The following is an 11,732-nucleotide window of genomic DNA, read 5'->3' as shown; positions in this document are numbered from 1 at the left end:
GTTGCTAAATTAAATAATAATAATAATAATAATAATAAAAGTTAACTAAATTATTATAACTTTATTATATTGATAAAAAGAATTAATATATAAATTAAGCATATTTACCTAAAAAAAATGTAACAATTTATTAACCACAAAGATTAAGCCCCACTTTATTATGGACAAAATATAGGCTTTGTTAAAATATTATGGGTCAATATAATGACTTATCAAGGCCACATGCTCAAAAAACCATACTTTTTTTCAATTAATGAATTTAATTAAAAAAAAAAAAAAAAAAACCACTTCGGAAATAACCAATGATGTATATTGCTGAGGATATTATTTAAGGAGGTTTTAGAGTAACCAATGTATATGGGTTAGCATTGTAGTTTTTATATTGATGTTATCTAGGGTATGTGTTGTATAAGAGTTTTATGTATGGTAATGGTTTTATTTATGTTTTTAAGTTGGTTATCATAAAAGCATGTGGATTGTGAGGATATTATTTAAGGAGGTTTTAGAGCAAGCCATGTATATGGGTTGGCATTGTAGTTTTTATATTGATGTTATCTAGGGTATGTTTTGCGTAAGAGTTTTATGTATTGTAATAGGTTTTATTTATGTTTTTGGTTAGTTATTATAATGTCTAAATGTTTTTAGATGGTTGTTATTATGTTTTAGCTTATACGTGAAGTTGAGCTGTAAACATGGTTGAAGAAGGCATATTTATATGAGGTAATGTAGGTGAATAGTGGAAGACAAAGCGTTATAACACACCTCTCTAAGCTATTACCAACGTTATATTGTAAGTTTTATGAGTAAAATGTGTGTTACTGCCAACTAGTGGAATTTTCCTCAAGTTATTTCTATGGGTATGTCCTATGTTTTTTGTACTTGGTAAATGGTGAAATAATTCGAGGAAGTTCGCTTTTTATCTAGAAGGATGATCAAAGTGGAAAAATCTTTTCTCAATCAATGAAGATAGTGGTAGATTGAGTCAAGGAGGAAAATTCTATAAGCATGACCAAATCTATAACATATGAAGATAAATTCTTACCTCCCTATTACTCTCTATGTAATTACTACTTTAATCACTCTAGATAAATACTTATAGGAGAATGTTTTGAAGAGTTGAGGTTGGTTTTTTTTGTGTGTGTGTGAAAGATGATATGCATTGTGTGTTAAGTGGATAATTACTTTTCCTTTCTTGGATGCTATATCTTTAAGGAAACTACATATGCTTATCCAATCCTTATTCATTCTCTCTTCATCACGTGAGGAAGAGAATGTACATGTGATGTCAAATATCACTCGAGAGCAATTTAATTTATATGACTGTGCTAAATATATATATATATATATATATATATATATATATATATATATTTCCATAATTTAAATTATCTTAGTTATTTTGTTTAGTATTTTTACATTTCATTTCCAATTTTTATTTTTAAATTTCTTACTTACACATTAAAAAATTATATTTAGTCTTTTAATTAAAAATTTCCTAATGCTTAATCCTTTTACTAATATATATATGATGAATAAATATCTTTATATTCTATATTAAATAACAGGACAATATTACTCATTATGAGTTCAAATAACAAGACAATAACAAAGTTTTGACCTTAAAAACAAATATATGAAGCTTCAAATGATTTTCAAAAGATTTGGATCTTAAATTGTCAAAATTGAATTTATCAATAAAACAGAATATAATAGAAGTTTTTTTTCCAAAGGAAAAATCGTAATTTTATTCATATTGAGCAAAATTACATGTTTTAGATGCTGAACCAGCATATCTAAAAATAATAATTTAATGGCTATCTATGCTTTCCTACCTTTCTTTTTTTCCACTTTCCGCCAACCTTCATTGTTGGGCGTGGCTATTATAATAGACATTTGTGCTTCATTTGTGGCAGTTGGGGTTTCTTTTTCAGAATTTGAGCTTTCTGTAGAGTATGCTCGCTTGCTGCCACCAATTTCTTGCCCTAGGATGAGTTGCTCACTTTGCTGCAGTGGATTGGTTGTCTTTGGAACTAATGCAGAGAAAATCTTATTTTCATCATTCTGTGCGCTGTGTAGGGTGCTTTTTCATTGGGTTCTGGATTATTTCCTGGATATTTTGCTTCTTGGAAAATGTTGTTTGTGGTAGTTTATGTGTTTTCTTCCTCTTCTATGTCATCTGTCGATGTGGTTGAAAACTTCCATCCTTTCGGCTTTGGTGGTTGTCTTCTTTTCTTGTCTTTTTTGTTGTGTGGGCACGCACTTTGTAGATGACCGGTTTGATGACAAATGCGGCATTTCAAGGCAGTGTTTTCATAATAAAGTGGTTGGGCCCATTCCCTTTCGTTGTGGAGTAAGAGGATGTGGTCTAGTAATCCTTGAATGAGATCAACCTCCACACAGATCCTGGAAAAAGTATAGATATCCTTGAAAAGGCATTCACTATCTACTTTTAAGAATTTCCCCAAAGCGTTGCCAATGCCTACTAATACTTTGATGTGCCAAAAGTGCAGAGGTAGGTTGTATAACTTTACCCACACGAGCATTTTGGAAACCACCATGGTGTTTGGGTCAATTTCCGAAAACCAAGATGTCATAAAAAGGCCAGCATTACCCCAGAACCATGGTCCCTCGTTCAATGCATATTCCTTGTCATTCATTTTGTCGAATTTGACAATAAAGAATCCTTTTGAACAGAGGTGGATATCATAGTTTCCTATCCATATGGAGTAAATCCATTGATGAAGGGCTTCCGTTTTGGGCCAAAACCCATTAAACTTGCATATCGCTGCTTTAGATAAATAATCATCATGTATTTTAGTTACCTCAGGTATAGCAATTGTTAATGCAAGGTTCTGAGTTATCTATTCGATGATATAGGCACTAGGGGTCATAGCTTGTTGTTCTGTTTGCGCTTGAGGTTCCATCTTCCCTTTTACTACGTCTTTGAAGGAAACGGGTCCTTTTGAGCTTGTGCCAGAGCAGTCTCCACGGAATCTTGTGTTAAGGTAGATAGTTGAGTCGTTGCCTATGTCGTATTCTTTTAGTTTGTGCTCTTCTTGCAATACTTTCCCTGTGTAGATCAAGAGTTGTTTGCAAGGTGGGTTACATATCCTTTCTTGTATCCTCTATTTGAGTGTTTTTATCTCCTCCCAATTCCCTATCTTGATGCATACTGTGTTCCCTTCCATACATCTAATAAAGAGGGTACCTTGTTTACCTTCGAGCATTTCAAGAGCAGAGGCTTCAAGATCCAATGTTGGAGTGTTTGCCACTTCGTGGTGTTCATGTGCAATCGTTGTAGCTCTCCGTTGATCTGGGTTGTTTCGTTTGTGGACCAGCATTACCCACCAGTGTTCGTCATGTACTGGTCCAAGGTAATCCCTAGCATTAGGTCTTGTATGTTGCTCTAGCCTCCTCCCATGGCCCGCGGCTACCATTGCTCCGTGAATCTTCTTCATGGCACCCCATTTTGCCTGTTGTGAAAAACCTTGGCCTTTTGACAGAGGATACCCCAAAAGCATGGGTCATTTGTTGGTAATGACCTCCTCGAGTGTAGATCTACAACGAGGATCTCTAATTTGGGAAGATCAGTCTCACCCAAGGAAACATCTATGGCTTTTTGCTCTGGGTCTGGGTTTTTTATGCCCCTTGCAGTTTTCGCCATGCCTCTACCGCTGGTGAGGAGACGTGAGCCCACAGAGCACATTTTCAAAACCTTAGATCTCCTTCGTAGTGCTATCACCAAGCACTTCCCTATGCCCGCCATAGTGACAACTCCGCGACAGCCATTGCCAACGGCTTGTGCATTCCTTTGAGAAATTAAGCAATGTCTGGTACCCTTGTTAAATGCAGAATCCAGGCGCCACAATCTAGCAAACTTAGATCGAGTTGGGGACGATGCGTTGGAGACATAAACAGACTTCCTACATCCAATGTGGACTGTCACATCGCTGGATCTGATTTCCATGGCCATCCTTATTCGGAGCCCTCGTTCTAGGGTTTCAGCTATGACTTCCGCTGTTGTAGAGATTGTTGTTCCCCAATAGAAGTTAATTAGCACAACCATATAATTAAACGGTTGGTAAACGTCCATAAGCAGATTTTATTCATAATAAACTTCAAAACACTTATTTCAACATACATCTCAGATCTCTAATTTGGGAAGATCAGTCTCACCCAAGGAAACATCTATGGCTTTTTGCTCTGGGTCTGGGTTTTTTATGCCCCTTGCAGTTTTCGCCATGCCTCTACCGCTGGTGAGGAGACGTGAGCCCACAGAGCACATTTTCAAAACCTTAGATCTCCTTCGTAGTGCTATCACCAAGCACTTCCCTATGCCCGCCATAGTGACAACTCCGCGACAGCCATTGCCAACGGCTTGTGCATTCCTTTGAGAAATTAAGCAATGTCTGGTACCCTTGTTAAATGCAGAATCCAGGCGCCACAATCTAGCAAACTTAGATCGAGTTGGGGACGATGCGTTGGAGACATAAACAGACTTCCTACATCCAATGTGGACTGTCACATCGCTGGATCTGATTTCCATGGCCATCCTTATTCGGAGCCCTCGTTCTAGGGTTTCAGCTATGACTTCCGCTGTTGTAGAGATTGTTGTTCCCCAATAGAAGTTAATTAGCACAACCATATAATTAAACGGTTGGTAAACGTCCATAAGCAGATTTTATTCATAATAAACTTCAAAACACTTATTTCAACATACATCTCATATATGGATAAAAAAAATTCATATATAAGTTAAACATATTCACTTAAAAAAATATGTAACAAATTTATTAGCCACTCACATTTATCTTAAATTGTCAAAATTGAATTTATCAATAAAATAGAATATGATAGACGTTAACTAGCACAACCATATAATCAAACGGTTGGTAAATGTCCATAGGCATTCCATTCATAATAAACTTCAAAATACTTATTTCATCATACATCTCAAGTTGCTAAATTAAAAAAATAATAACAATAATAACAATTAACTAAATTATAACATTATTATTATTATGATTGATAAAAAGAATTAATATAAGCTAAACATATTTATCTAAAAAAAAAGTATGTAACAAGATTACTAACCATAGATACTTAGCCCCACTTTATTATGGACAAAACATAGCCTTTGTTAAAATACCACAGGTCAATAGATGACTTATCAACACCATGTACTAAAAAAACCAGTCTTTTCATATGACACTTTTTAAATTAATGAATTTAATTAGAAGAGAAAAAAAACATAACTACTTCAAAAACAAATATTAATCTTTGATTTGCATATATTTAAAAATATTTTATAAAAGTTAAATCCCTATTATCTATCTAATAATTATTGAAAATCAAATTAAAATTGTAAAATCTCTTCCAAAACATATACACTTATTTTTATAATTATTTTATTTTTGTAAATAAACCACCAAAATAAATAACAAATCTTATAATAATTTACTACACTCCACCATTAATAAACATTTCAAAATTTTTATTTATGAAAAATAAATCTCTTTTTTTAAACAATTAAATATAATGTTTTTTTTTTAATCTATAATGTATCTCAATTACATTTTCATTAACAACACCCCAGTCTAAATACACTGCCACTGAAATGTTACAAATTTTTAGACATTTACAAAGACAATGATACTTCATAATGATCACTAGCTAACTGTGTTGTCCTCTCAATTATAAAGTCACTAGGTTACATGAGTTAAAAGAGAATACGTCAACGATTATAAATACTGAAATTTCATAAATAGGGTTATTAAATAATTGTGTGGTTCGTTCAATTCAATTGTCACTTATATGAATGAATGTGGAGTCCTTCTGCAACACACAGTAAGGAATCAATGAACTGATAAAATAAAAGGAAGCATACGTTGAATTATTTATTTTTAAAACAGTTTTTGTACATAAATTTTTTGATACTTGCATAGTCTTCTCCACTGTAGTATTTGACAGCACAATAGAGTCGGACCAACCATCCAGTACAATGCTGAAGCATTAAAAGTCATACTTACAGTAACAAGAAGTTATTAGTACAGTCCGAAATGAGATAGGTGCCGATCACTGTGAAGAGAGGGTGACCTCTCAACTCCATATGTATTCTTCATTCACATTTATTTTCGTTATGTAATGTGAATTACTGGATGAGTGACACATCTAATCTAAAGACATTTAAGTCATCAAAATCACTTAGGAATTGTTGGAATTTTGCCCAAATAATTTTGAATAATTGACATTTTTACCACAATTTTTTAAGTCTGTGGTTTTTTATATAGAAAGAGATGTGTAATTTCTTTACTATTTAATATAGAGTTGATACATTAATATAGAAGAAATGATCCTTTAGTTAAAATTCGGTCACACAATTTCTCGAGAGATTGTGATTTCTTGTTGATTAAACTGTGTTTTGAATGCATACATAAATTCAATGCCCTCATTCAAACTTTGCATATTTAAACTCGTAGTTTTAATTTCAAGCAACATTGTGATTTGTTGTCATTTAAAATTCTTTGAATGCATGAATAAATTGGGCCTGTGAAAAACTCTTGGGACACCCAAACTCAAAATTAAATAACTTAATACATTTTGTCTTCAATTGATATGTGATATTTAAAAATCATATTAATAACAAAAAAATATTTTAGTATCAATAATAAATAAAAATATCTTAATACTAATGTTATGCATGTTGAATAAATATTTCATATATATATAACAAAAAAAAATCAACATATGTTATATAAATAAAATATATCCATGTTGATTGAGTTATTTTATTGATAGCTACATTATAATTCAAAGTATAAAGTATGAAATAGATTTGTAATTTGTTCAATGTTTAATATATAATCCATGTAATAAGTTGAAAAATATTAATAAAAAAAATAATTATATATGAGAAAATATTTTATTTCGCTAATATATAATTTTTACTTTCCAATTTAAAAATATATTAATATCTAATTTATATATTTAAATTATACGAGTCATAAATAAAATATTTTAATAAAAAATTATAATTAAAATAATGTGTTACCGAATAATAAAATTTGCACATCAAAAAATAAACCTTTACTTTTTTAGATGTTCAATAGATTTAAAATTATCATAAAATTTCATTCAAAATATTTTTTTTAAGTAATATATAAAATAAATTAACATAAATTTTAAAATATTAATATACATTAAACAAAGTCTTTCGGTAGAAATCACATGAGAGAATTTTTTGGCCTACGCTTTTCGAACCAACAAGTGTGGTTCATCATTAAGACCAGATGAAAAGGCAGACCATGGCAAAGGCTTAAATAGAGAGCAATGTAGAGACATAATTTCAAGTAACGGCTATATTTGAACAATAATGTTTAGATTATAATATCAATTTATTAATATATTAAAAACAAATATTATTAAGTAACAACTATATTAAATGGCTAGTTTTTGAAAAAATATTTAAATAATGATATTATTTCATTAATTTATTAAAAATATTAATAGGTAACGTTTTATTTAAATATTATTAAGTAACAACTATATTAAACAGCTAGTTTTTGAAAAATAATATTTAAATTAATTTATTAAAACCAAATATTACTAGTTCTTGAAAAATAATATTTATATAATGATATTAGTTTATTAATTTATTAAAATATTAATATGTAACGGCTATATTAAACAACTAGTTTTTGAAAAATAATATTTAATTTATTAAAAACAAATATTAATAAGTAACTGCTATATTAAACAATTAGTTTTTGAGAAATAATATTTAAAATAAATAAATAAATAATCAAAGTCAAACTTTAAAGGAGGGGAGTCAAAAAATATAAAAATGAGGGAAGACCCTAATTGAGACAAGATCATTTGATAAATAAAATAACTAATGGAAATAAAATAAATTAAATTAAAAATAATTAATGAAATGCATTGTGTGTTAAGTGGATAAAGCTCTATCTTTAGTGGTCGTAGCAGATCAGTGTAGAACTTCATAAAGTCATGTCAGAGATCAGATAGAAAATATAGATTTTTGTGCAGGGATTGAAGATTTGGCTTAAGGAATTATTGTGGAGAACTACTCTATCTTTTAGAAAAGTGTTTAGTGGCAACTAAAGGGTTATCTATAGGAGTTATCTTTTGTATTTGCAGTAGTTATATCAGTCCATAATTTCCTTGTAAACTTTAGAGTCATTTTTTTGTTGAGTTTGTGGCCTCAAGCAAGTGGATGTGTGCCATAATATTGTAGGATTTGTGGCTCGTAGTTGGTTGTGGCCAATAGATTTCATTATTAAGGAGTAGTGGCTCCTTGCTAGTGGTGGTTAGTTGAAGATTGTAATTGAGAAGACGCTTAAATTAATAGAGAAGAAGAAGCACCAGTTGAGAATGAGAAAGACTTAAAGATCAAGTGTATAATATCTGAGAGAGGAAGTGAGTACATGTCAAAATAATTTTATGAGTTTTTTGAGGAGCAGAAGATTAAGAGTAAATACTCAATCACTAGAACACCTCAACAAAATGGAGTTGTGGAGAGGAAGAATAGGTTAATCTAAGACATGGCACAAGCTATGATGGATGAGGTTGGTGTTGCAAATACCTTTTGGGGAGAATTTGCGCAAACAACAGTATATCTGGCCAACAAGATCCTCCTTAGGCCAAATAGTGATAAAATTCCTTATGAGTTATGGAAAGGGAAACTGGCAAGACTAGATTACTTCAAAGTCTTTGGGAGCAAGTGCTACATAAAGAGGAATGATTACAATCTTGGAATGTTTGATTCATGAGTCGATGAATGTGTTTTTCTTGGCTATTCTTTAAAAAGAAAGGGTTACAAATAATACAACAAGAGGACCAAAAAGGTATTGGAGTGCATTGATATTGTAGTGGAGGAGGCATTTCCCAAATCTGAAGGTCTTAAAGAGGTTGCAACTGATTATGATATCATATAATATGAGGATCAAGGAGTGTCAAACAAGGAAGAGGAAGAGGAAGAAGAAGGGAATACCTCATCTACAAAGAAGGCTCCACCAATTCACATACAAAAGAAGCAACTGAAAATCCAAATCACGGGAACAAAGAACTGGGAGTGCAAACAAGGATAAAATTGTTGAGTAGTTCAAACCAAGAACATTTTGCTTTGGTGTCCCAAGTAGAGCCCAAGTTTAGCAAGGCTAATGAAGATAAGAATTGGATCAAGGCCATGAATGAGGGCTTAGATCAGCTTGAGAAGAACAACACATGGGGGCTTGTACCAAGGCCAAAGGACAAGAACATTATTGGAACCAAGTGCATCTACAAGAACAATCTCAACAAAGAAGGTAAAGTTGTGAGAAACAAAGAAAGACTAGTATGCAACGGATATACTCAGGTAGAAGGTGTTGATTTTCATAAGACCCTTGCACTGGTAGCTTGATTATATGTTATTATAATTTTCTTGGAATTTGGATGTTATAAGAATGCAAAATTCCATCAAATGGATGTCAAGTCATCCTTCTTGAATGGTAACCTAGAAGTGGAATTTTACATAAAACGCCAGAAGGATTTTAGTTAATTGATTATGAGAATCAGGTTTGCAGGTTGAAAAATGCTCTCTATGAGTTGAAACAAACTCCAAGAGCTTGGTATGAAAATTTATGCAAACATATACAACAACAAGGCTTCAAAAGAGGATCAACAAACAACAATTTATACATCAAATTATAAGGTGATCATTTTCTAATTATTGTTGTGTATGTAGATGATATCATTTTTCGGAGCGATTTGGAGGAGATTGGCCACAAATTTGTTGAAGATATGCAAAAGGAGTTTGGAATGTCCATGTAGGGTGAGATGATATTCTTCCTTGGGCTGCAAGTTACTCAAACCGATAAGAGATAAATTCAATCAATTTGGCATGGAGGATAGCAAACCGATTAACACATCTATGGTGACTAGCTGAAAATTGAGTAAACATGATGAATCTCTTGAGGTAAATCAATCCATTTAACATTAAATGATTGGGAGATTATTGTACAATTTAACAACTTCTAAGCCTGACATAATGCAAGATGTAGGTTTTTTTGCAAGATTTCAAGCTAATCCCAAGGAGATAAATGCAAATGCAGTTAAGAGGTTTTTCAAATATCTCCAAGGCACTCTTGACTATGGCTTATGATATGCTAAAGGTAAAGATTTCAGTTTGATTACTTATACTGATGCAGATTGGGTAGGTAGCATTGATGACAAGAAAATAAATTCTCGAGCAACATTATTTTTAGGAAGTTGCTTGGTCTCTTGGGAAAGCAAAACAAAAAGTTCCATCTCATTATCTACTGTTGAAGTTGAATATGTAGTAGCAACCACTTGTTGCACTCACATACTATGGATGAAGAAAACTCTTCAAGATATGAAGGTTGATTATATTGATCCTCTTCCTATCATGGTTGACAATACTAGTGCGTTCAACATCTCCAAAAATCTAGTCCTTCACTCCAAGAAAAAACACATACCAATCAAGCATCGCTTTCTATGAGATCAGGTGGTCAATAAAGTTGTAAGGTTGGTGTATGTAGCCACAAATGAATAAATTGGAGACATCTTCACTAAGCCACTTCCAAGGGATCATTTTGAGCATCTTAAAAAACATATGGCTGTGGTGCCTTTTCAAAAGCATTGAGAAGGTTTTTTATGGAGCTAGCAGTTGTCTTAAAGCTAGCTCAATCAATTGCAAAAAGATTAAAGAGTTGATGGTGGTCACTTGGACACATGTATTTCATTGCAATATGAAATTTTTTTCCTGCTTCTTCTTTCTCATTTCTCAAAGGTGCATATTTTCTCATTCATGCAGGGGGGGAGTGTTTAGTAAATCAACAGGAGTGTTTGAGACAACCCCTCAGGGGTGTTAGTGTCGGTATCTTCATCCCTCCATCAGTGATCAAATTTCTCTTTTTGCATGCATGTTAGGTGTCCCATCCGATCAATTGCATTCCATTAGGTCATGGATCAACTGATGATAGTGGTTCATTGTCATTTTCCCTCATGGCATTTACCTGCTGGCCTGTTTTCACATGTTCAGGGCATTTACTGTTATTTTATTTCATTCCATTTACCAAAATCATTTTTAGGGTTTTAGGGCTCACTAGGTCTAGGGTTTGTCACCATGGTCATCAAAAACCTAATAAAAGGTCAGCAGGCACATGAGGTGGTATTATAAGTTCATTAGATCAAAATTTCACTAATAATATGCTCAATTAATGATTTTTACCTCAAAACTCTGTTTTGAGGTGAAAACAGAGTTTTTTATTTTTATGTACAAAATTTATGTAATTTGAAATGTTTTCTATATGTAATAAGTTCCAGCTGCTGCCCTTGCTCACCTTGCCAACTCCAGCCACTACAGACAAAAGCAAAAGCATCAATGCATCAATTTACCAAGTGACCAAGAAAAGTCAATTTAAATGAAAAAACAAAGCTAATGACCAAAAGTGACTTGGACATTAGAAAAGTGGGTTTGAATAAGTAGAAAATTTAAAGCCATCCGTATATAAAGTGAAACGGGTTCCATTTATCATTTTATTGTGCAAAATACCCTTGGAGAGCAAAAAATTACAATTTGGAGGAAGATTGAGCTTTGGAGGTCAAAAACCCTGTTTTTCAAGCAAACTTGCCTGGCGCTGCGCATCAGAGGCAGTGCGCTGCGCATAAGTGACTTTCTACCAGTGTTAATTTGTACGGGCACTGTGCATCAG

Source organism: Pinus tabuliformis, chromosome 7, assembly GCF_031772625.1.
Source record: "Pinus tabuliformis cultivar Carrire ecotype Pingquan chromosome 7, CPIR1, whole genome shotgun sequence".
NCBI classification, from domain to species: Eukaryota; Viridiplantae; Streptophyta; class Pinopsida; order Pinales; family Pinaceae; genus Pinus; species Pinus tabuliformis.
The sequence above is the reverse complement of the archived record's forward strand: the minus strand, read 5'-3'. Positions refer to the sequence as shown.